Below are 10,144 nucleotides of genomic sequence, written 5' to 3'. Positions count from 1 at the left end.
CAGATCTTCATCAAGTCCCTGCCTGAAAGTAAATTTCTTATGTAGGACAGCCAGACATAAAGACTTAGGAATTTTTTAGTTGGAAGGGACCCTTAATGGCCATCTAGTCCACACCCCTGCAATGAACAGGGATGCCCACATCTACATCAGGTTGCTCAGAGCCCCATACAGCCTGGCCTTGTATATTCTCTCTGAGCAGACTATTCCAATGTCTCGCCACCCTTACTGTTAAAAATTTCTTTATTATGTCCAATCTAAATCTCCCCTCTTTTAGTTTGAAACCTTTTCCCCTTGTCATATCACAACAGACCCTGCTAAAGAGCCTGTTCCCTTCCATCTTATAGCCCTCCATTAGGTACAAAAAAGCTATTATCTGGTCTCCCCAGAGGCTTCTCTTCTCCAGGCTGTACAATCCCAGCTCTCTCAGCATGCCTTTGTAGGGAAAGTGCTCCATCCCTTGGATTATTTTTGTGGACGTTTATGGATTTCTTTTTTGTGACTGTTGATCACAGCCTGAACCTCTGATTAACCATCTGAGGCAAGCGACGAGTCAGCTGTGGGAGGACAGGTGAAGGTAATTCAGCTGTGCTCCTGGAATGGGTGGAGCTTGACTCCACCTCTCCTAGATCCCATTTAAGGGCTGACCACTACTAAGGTAGCATCTCTTTCTGGAATTTGCTTTTTTGTGGAGTTCTTGTGGTGAGAATCAACATTGGCCCATCTTGACTGAAGGCCTCAGAGCTGGTGAGTCTTTTCCTGAGATGCCTTCTGGCTATTTATTTACAACTATACTTGTATCATTCCAACTATATGTAACTACACTTGTATTATTCCAACTATACAGTGGTCATCATCGAGGCAGCTTATTTTTTTTTTGTGTTTAGGCTTTAAGACATGAATCCTGAAATACTTGTCACAAGCCAATGATATGTTCTCCAATGGCTGTGCCACAACCCCAAGGCACACACCTGCAAGTTTCAGACTCTAGCAGCTCTCACACGTTTGTGTATCTTAGTGTCTTATTGGTGAATTCTCCCTCCTGTCACTTGGTTTTTAAGTGCTTGTTTGATGTGATAGAGGAGGGGCAATAACCTAGGTATTGTTAGCTTATCCCCTTCTCTGTATAATTTCCTACTGATACATTATCTTGACAAATGCTAAAAGATCCTTTAGGTTTTAGCATGACCATAGACCTACAGATATGTGAGTATATCTTTCTGTCACTACTACTTCAGCTCTCCCTTGGATTCAGTGTGAAGTTTATTCCATCTCTTTTCTTCTTTGAAGTTGTTGTTTTGTCTAATGGATGTATATTGTTTTGTCGTCTTTTTTATTTTACAGTTCAAAATGAAATATTTTTAACTGGTAATTCACATGTAAAGATGACTGGAATAAATTTAGGAGGGAGAAAAATATGTGTATGAAAGATTAATAATAATCTGGTCAAAATTGCTTAAATTCTTCTTCTAGATTCTTTGATCTATTTTTCTGCCCTTGAAAATTCACACACAAGTGAATTATGAATAAACAAGAAAAAAATGTGTAAAATGTGTAATATTAATCAGGATGCATAGGTTCAAATGGAGAGTAATATGCAAGTCTGCAGTTTTCCCACTAACTGTAAACACCTATTTCATCAAACACTTATCATGTTTATGGACAGAAAGCTGAAGTTTTGCAAGTATAAAACTGTGGGGATGTGCAATTTGTAATTCTTTAATCCTATTTCAGTATGGCAGAAATGTGATGTATGCTGATTTACATTGTTCTTCTGAACACTTACCTGCGTTAAACACTCAAATTCCAAGTTGTCATAAATACGTATTTTGAGGGTTAGGAAAGGTGAGGACTGTACATAGGAAAATCAAACTAGAGCTGACCTCTTCTCCTATAGGTCTAGTGTAAAATAAGAGCCATGAGGTTTTAAGTTCCTTCTATGTTTTCCAGGTCTGTGATTTTGGACAAATCATTTTGCTGCTCTACTCTTTTCCTGTCTTGACCTCATTTATGTGTTTTATTTGTTTGGATTGTGAATTTTCTGAAATAAAATATGAAACACTTCTTCAACAGAGCTGTGTATGCACACAGAGGTAAAGTTTGCCCTGTACTGAAGGTTTGTTTGCTGGGTGTATTTTTCTCCTGTTTCACTTATGTAGAAAGTAAATATTGTATCTTACTCCCACCAAGATCTGTTGGCATGCTCCTTCAGCTGTGTCTGTTTTACTCCTTTCTAATATGTTTCTTAAGTAGCAGACTTTAAGAACTCTCTTCTGATATTACCTTATTTTCACTGCTGGATATTCCAGAGCTGTTCTGCCATTGAACAGGTTAGAAAAGGAGTTACGAACTTCTACTGAATTCCCAGTACTGAAGAGCTCTATAAGAAGCCCATATTTTTTCTTTTGCTAAAGAAAACAAGCCATCCCCAGTGCTTTGAGGATCTTATTCTTTTGGAAAAACATATTTAATTCAGCAATTTTTTGTGATAGTCAGAATTCAAACATAAAAAGCACCAAGGCTCAGGGTCTTTGTGATTACACAGAGGGAGATCTTGAGATAAAGACTACTTAGTTTTCATAAGTTTAGAGGACTGTAGAAAGCAAGTGAGGTCAAAGATGAAATTCAAATTGAGTCAATAGGAATTTTGCAGCAAAGATTTGATTGTTCAAAATCATTGCTGTTATGAGCCAGGTTTTTTCCTTGGAGCAATATTAGACGTACTAACAGAATGTATTGTCTGGTGCATAAGAAAACTTACTTGCCTATCACAGTACATTTTTTCCCTGCCCTTTCCTTGTAAAATCCACACATCTATTTCCACAGGACAATGTTTTCTTAATACTTTTAGAGAAAAATGGGGTGAATTTCTCAAATGAAGAGTAGAGCTACCCAAGTATCTTTTTGCCTGCTATGCTTTTGAGAGGATTATACTCTCTCCTGATATCTCAAAATGAATAAGAGAAAAAGGACACTATTAGCCAGCATTTTGTGCATTAGAAATGATTCTATAGCTAATGATGACTTGGAGAGAAGGGCTACTTTTGACTTTTCCTGAACAGATAGCCTTTTTTTTCCCCCCTATTCTCTTCCAAATTTAAGCCTGTGCTGTAGGGCATTTGAGATTGGATAGGGAAAAATAAATTGTGAGGTTCCTTGCCATTATTGCAAAATGAAATCTTGAAGAGCTTTATGGGGTCTACCAGCAGCTGTTAATGAGGCTTTATTAACCTCGGACAATATAGCATGAAATATTATGGTACAAATAAATGTAATTTCAGTGCCAAGCTGCCTAATAAATGGCATGATATGGGGACTATATGCCTAGAGGGTTATGACATAGAACCTTTCCCCTCCAAGTCACTATTTTAAATTCACCATGGGTTGGCAGTGACTGATAGCCATTATTATCTGGTGGCTCTCAAATAGTCCATGTGAAATAAATTGGAGGTCTTGGCTCATTACCTTAGGGAGAGAGGTCTGTGCTCCATCTGACAGTACTTGTCACCTAAGTTCAAGGCTCAGCTTAAGATCTACTCTTTGAATGAATGTGGTCACTGAATGGCTCTTTTTACCTTACACTGTCCCCTTGCTCAGGGCTCTAGAGCACTGCTGTGTTGCTAGAGTTAAGACTGTAGGTTCAGAGAGGCTTGCTTTTTGGGTAAGCAGTAAGCTTTGTTATAGATCATTGCCAATAATATCCTCTAAAGGCCTCTTTCCATAATCTGCTCAGGTAAATTAATACTATATTTAATAGTGCCCTTGATACAAATAAGATAACTTACAAAGCTAGGTGTAACTATGATGAATATTTTAAAGAACATGATCCTGTTTCTAACTTTTAGGTGGATTCTCATCATCTAGTCTAATTAAATGACAAGTGACTAGTTTTTAATAACCTGAACAGAAAATCACAGTTGTATAAACCATGGACTAACGATTTCTTCAACAGTCCACCTTTCCTCTCCTCCCTCTCCACTAATGGAATTGTAAGGGCTGCTCCAAAAGTAATGCCTCACATTTTATTATGTCAGCCCACAGTGTCAATGTCAGAGGCAGATGTTAGTTGGAAGTTGAGGTTGAACCTTTCTGCCACTCTTCCATTACATTTGGTTGCAGTATGGTATAGGGCAGCAGAGGGGCAGTTTGACAAAATGGCATCTAATATGGAAGTGCATATGAAGTAAAGGAGTGGAATCAAATTCCTCCATGCATGGAAAACGATTGCACCCACTGACATTCATTGATGCTTGCTGAAAGAACAATGGATACTCAAACAGTAGATATGAGCACAGTGAGGCAGTGGGTGGTACATTTTAGATCTGGCAACAGTGATTTTAAAGAGAAGCCATGTTCCAGACAGCCATCACATGACAAAATGGAAGAATGTCTTGGTCAGCTCATCCATATGAATCAGCTAACAGTGGTGACTATATGGAAAAATAGTATTTTGTAGCTGTGAATGTGCTCTATCCAATAGTGTTATTGTGGTCTTCATATCTGTTGCAGTTTTCATGGAAACAAATAGGAGACATTACTTTCAGAGTAACTGTTGCCGTGTGCTTCCATGGTTCAACCCCCCCCTTTCCCCAGGTTCTAGAGTTACCCCCCCCCCCCCCCCACAAGACACATCAGAATGTAAAGGACTGAACAGGGGAGGTACTATCAAAGTCACAGCCCAAATCTTTGTTAACACCTACAAGTAACTTACATAAATGTAGACACTTATAAGAAATCTACTTTAATTTAAAATGGAAGCAAATGGCAAGGTAGCTAACCGAGTGGAGTATATGATCAAGAAATCAAATGGAGTAAAAATATATTAAAAAAGTCTCTCCCCAGATATTGCGAGTTTTTTCTATTTTATTTTATTTTTTTTTATGAATTTGACCATCTTTGCAATTTTATCTCTGTTTTTTGTTTTTATGTGTTCTGTTGGTGACGGGAAGAAAAAAGAGGAGTGGGATTGCCTACCTCTTCCTTTTGAAGTAAAATAATAACAAACAGATTGAAGCTTTTATCTTTAAAAAGTAACCTGAAATTTCATTAAGAATGAAGACTTAAAAGGTAAATTTAAAAATTTCTCAGATTTGACACTGGAATCTCCTTTTTTATTATTTATGGTGAATAAAGTTTCATTAAAAATATAATGAAGAAGAAGATGAAGGAGAGACAGAGAGAAATACATACATAGAATTGCTTGTGAAACTGATATATACTACACTGGGATCTGGAAGTATAAATAGCCCTATAAGTTGCCATGATACCAAACCGTACTGCTGGGACTAGGTCATAAAATTACTTTGAATATAAAGTATCATTGGCCTATGGAGATATACAGCAATGTGATGGCTGGATTTTTCCTGCACTCTTGTTGTTCTGCAAGGCTTGAATTATATTGTGCAAATTACACCTGAAAAGCACCAAGTTGTGGCTGATTCCAGGGTCGGTTACATTCTATATGATGAATACTGTCCAGTTAATTACAAAACAGGGCAGCAGATGATTCCTAGATTAAAAAAATTCAACCAAACAATGTCCTCAGTTCAGCATGAAAATATTCAAATCCCCCCAAATGTCAGGTCTTCCTTATTGGGTAAGACTTAAACTGTGTTTGTTTGCTTTTATTTTTATTCCCCCTCCCCCCCATGTCCCCTGGTGAAATTAAGACTCTATACTTGAACAGCAGACATCAGCTGGGACTTAATTAGAGGAGTTTGGACTGGGAAATGACAGTCTCAGTACTATTATGTTGCTGTGCTTCTGCTGTGAATATAATTAATGCCTTGCACCTAGTCTTAATGGTGGCAGTAACTCTGGCACAGAGACATTATTGCTTCATTGCCCAAGGAGAACACTCATGTATTTCTGGCGTTAGTGTCATCCGTCACACAGATTGGCCTTGTCTCTGTGAAGGGGCATTATACAGTCAGTTAAGGCAGTTGTCTCCATAAGTCTTGTGGGAAAGTGATCATTTTCCAGAAACATATTAGATGCATGTGCTCTTTTTTTCGGTGCTCTGTTGTGCTTTCTCTCTGCCCACATATTAACCAGCGTTATTCCTAGTTTCTACAGAGGCCACAGGGAATCTCTTGTTCTGTCGCACAGGCTACATTTTCCTCATCGGGAACACAAAAGACAGAGTATTTGTTTCCTCATGTGGAGCAGCAGCAGCTGCAAAGCACCTGCCAAAGCCACAGTAAATGGCAATGTGGCAAGATCTGGAATACTAATAAAAGAGCAGACTCTGGGAGCCACCTCAGTCTCATTGGAAGTAAATTAGCCATCAGGTCTGAGCCTAATTCCCTGATTCATCATTTACTGGAGCTGCATAGAGTTCATGACTGTAAGCTGCTGTGATTCCACCCAGTACAGCAGCAGTAGTTGGACTCATGATACAGGTCTTACAGCAAAGAAAACCCAAATGAAGGGACTACTCTCAGGCCTGGCACAGTTGTATACATGTGATATATATATATTTATCACACTGTTAAATGCAAGTTCATAAACTATGCAGGAAATTACAGCATTTGTGTGCAAAGCTGTCAAAACATCATGGATGTACAGGTGGTTTAACTGCTATAACCTGGTGACAAGTACAATGTGTGTGCCTAAGGTAGAAATTGATTTAAGTTGATAGACAGAGACATTGCTTCTCTAAGCGTCAGATAGGACAATTTTAGAATACTTTCTAATGTATTTCTTCATTGCTGCTGCACCAATAACTAGTCCTGAAAATACCTAGTGATTCTGCTAGAAATATGTTCAATGCATTTGATTTTTTTTTTAAGAATCTTATTTCTCATGCTGAATATGTAAATTTTATTTTTCTTCTCTTACAGATGTATTTTTCCATATTTTCTCTTGAAATACCAGGAAAAACAGGAAGTATTTTAACTTTCTCACACTTTAATGTGATATTATCCTTTTCTGCTCATGTTTCAGGCAGTTTCTGGTAGAGTTGCATAAAAATACAACCTTTTGCTACTCATCAGAGAAGCACTGATAAACATCCAGCACACATGCTACATATGCTACTTTGTTGTGCAATTGCTGCAGACTATTAGAAGTCCTACTTGGTGATTATCTTTGTTGCAGAGAAACAGTGTAGCTCCAACTTGTGTTGCTGCTGATCACAGTTAGTTGTAACATATAAAACCTGAATTTTATGTTACAGCTTGGTGGTTTTTTTTGTTTGTTTGTTTTGTTTTGTTTGTTTGTTTTTCCAGATTCAATGCATGATGAAGAATCCCAAGGTGATACTTTCAATAGATATGAAACCAAAGTTGTTTCTCCAAATCTCCTTGAACTAGAAATAAGTCGTTTCTCCCACAGGTCCATACCTCAATGACTGGCATACCCAAGTATGTACAATCCAAAGAGATGAAATTTTCCCTGAGCAATCAAATTTGGGACATAGATACCCTCAGAAACCCTTACTCACCAGCTTCTGGAAGGTATTATGTTTGACTGAGGTGAAGGACTATGTCTGTTTCTTCGTTAGTCTGTATTTACTTCACCACATAAATGTAAACCAGCGTAAAAAACTTATATCAGTGTTCTTATATTTCATAGAATCACAGAATGTCTTGGGATGGAAGAGACCACAAGGACTGTCAAGTTCCAATCCCTCTGCCACAGGTAGGGCTGCCACCTGCTAGATCAAATACTAGATTGGATTGCCCTGGGTCGCATCCAGCATGACCTTAAACACCTCCAGGGATGGGGTACCCACAACCTCAAGGGGCAATCTGTGTACCTCAACACTCTCTCAGTAAAGAACTTCCCTTGATGTCTAATTTAAATCTTCTTTCCTTTTTGTTTTGAATGATTCCTCTTCATCCTATCACTATCTATCTGCCTGTGTGAGAAGTTGATTTCCCTTGTGTTTATAAACTCCCTTTAAATATTGGAGGGATGCAATGAGGTCTCCCATTCTCTTTTCCAGGCTGAACAAGCCCATTTCCTTCAGCCTGTCTTCATAGGAGAGGTACTTCAACCATTGAATCATCTTTGTGGCCCTCCTCTGGACCCTCTCCAGAAGATCCATCTCCTTCCTGTGTTGGAGAACCCAGACTTGGATGCAAAATGTTTAAATGTTTCCGCTTTTATTATTCTTTTTAAAACTGCTTAATATACTTGCAATCGTGATTAGTAGGTAGAGTTTCTTTACACGTTCTGTGAAGTCTATCTTCTGAGTGATTTTAACAGTAAAGGACTAAACCAATCTGGAAAAAAAAAATGATTTTGAAACAGAAAAGACAAAAGGAACTGTATATCACTCTCCTGTGATCTCTGATCAAAACAGAATCTTGCTGAATGACTTCAAAGAACAACAGGGCAAGGCAGAGGCCTTGACAACTGAGCTTTCCAAAACAATCCAGCCAATCCAGTCTCTCCTACTTCATTATTAATTTTTCAAGAGTACTTAAGTGTTTTTCTTGGTATAATCACACAATTACATTCACCCTAATGTTAGGACTGGCTCAAAGCAAATTGTCAAAAAAATGGCTAAGTTATTACCTTTCATGTCTATCAATATTTGGTTGAAAATGTATACTGTTTGTGCTTTAGCATAGCCCAGGAAAGCACAAGGGTTGTTCTCAGCTGAAGCACATTTTAGAGGCCCTGTCACATTGATGAATGTCACTGCAATTGGGCTTTTATATTGGCTACTTTGGAGCCTTATCAAAGCACTTGCTTGTTAGGATTGCTACTAGGGTACTGATTACCTGAAATAGCCTCCATTGCTAACAATTCAGTCTTTTACTTTGGGTGAAAATATCTAAATCATAAATCACCATGACCTTAAATTGGAATGAACATAATGGTAGCTGCTACTTCCTATTCATAACTTACATTCCTCTGAGGCATCGTTCCCTTTATGGTACAGGACTAAGAATCACAAATTTTGGTGTGTTGTCAGATGTTTAATGCATGAACACTGTATTTCTAGCTTTTTCTTCTGCTACTTGTGTATTGCAAGAAATGCATATCTGCACCAGAATTTACTGAATCGATTACACTCAAACTGCAAAATTATCCTTTAGGTGAAAAACATGCTGCCATTTATAACCAGGCATCTGCATTCCATATTTGTTTAAATCAAACATCAATTTAGATTAACAAAATTAGCAGTTCTACAGTCTCACAGGTCATTAGGAAACCTTTTCAGATTCCAAATAATCGGACACTGCAATGGTAACATTACTTACAGTTGTATGTTGGCTACTTAACTACTATAAAATCAAACTTTTTTTTGTTTTTGAAGTGACTGACCATGAAGAATTAACTTAGACTTTTTGAACTGTAAATTATGTAGATACCCATCTGGGCATTCTTTGTGCTGATAGAGCAATTTGTCACAAAGTGGAAGGAAGTGTAGTCATTAGTTAATAAGATTTTAAATGTTACTGTGTTTCTGCTCAGCTCTTCACCTTGGAAGAAGGACAGATTTTGTGCTAAATGAGAATAGAAGCACAGTATCCATTTCGATTAAACATTACCTTCACATGAGACAAAACTGTGCTGTCAGGCAGCACTGTTACAGCACAGTGAGATGAGAGCTGTTAAACCTACAGATTAAATGCAGACAGTAACATAGCCAGCAATGTGGTAGGCTGCACTCAGCACTACAGAGCTTGCACAGTGCTTCCACTATAGAGAAAAAAATGTAGCTCTGAGATATCACTGTAATTTGGCCATCCTTCCTTGGCTGCTGCACCAAAAGGGTGGAAGTACAGCTCCCTCTGCAGCCCAGCATGTTTTCTTCTGAAACCTATGGGGTGACAAGAAAGGATGCTTTTAGCTTCTGATGACTTTGTCATTGGAAGGGGTTGCATCCAAGTACTTCTTGCCACTGGGGAATTCTTTTTGTCTGTAATAAACTTGGGGCTTGACATCATTGCTCTCAGTGCTTTTGGGATTCTGATCTCAGCTGAGTGATTTATTTTTTTTTTTAATTTTTTTTTTTTCCATTTCATTAAGTGTGTCAAGCCAAAACTGGCTCTTTGCCTACTGTTTGTTGGAGATATTCACAGGCAACCTCATGTTTTTCAAAGGGGATTGTATTTGTTGATTTGAAATATATATATTTCAAGATAACTTACATTTCTCCTCTATCTATCTCCTGTCTTCCTTCACTTTC

General features: G+C 38.0%; 1 long non-coding RNA gene across 1 annotated transcript; it reads left to right on the top strand.

Annotated features, from left to right (window-relative positions):
* Positions 1-663: 663 nt before the first annotated feature.
* On the top strand, positions 664-9,768 carry LOC107309725. The gene is made up of 4 exons (XR_001553300.1): positions 664-744; positions 7,333-7,454; positions 7,573-7,638; positions 7,946-9,768. It is a non-coding gene; the product is annotated as an uncharacterized LOC107309725 (long non-coding RNA).
* The last annotated feature ends 376 nt before the right edge of the window (positions 9,769-10,144 follow it).

Source organism: Coturnix japonica, chromosome 2, assembly GCF_001577835.2.
Source record: "Coturnix japonica isolate 7356 chromosome 2, Coturnix japonica 2.1, whole genome shotgun sequence".
NCBI lineage: Eukaryota > Metazoa > Chordata > Aves > Galliformes > Phasianidae > Coturnix > Coturnix japonica.
The sequence above is the reverse complement of the archived record's forward strand: the minus strand, read 5'-3'. Positions and strand labels throughout refer to the sequence as shown.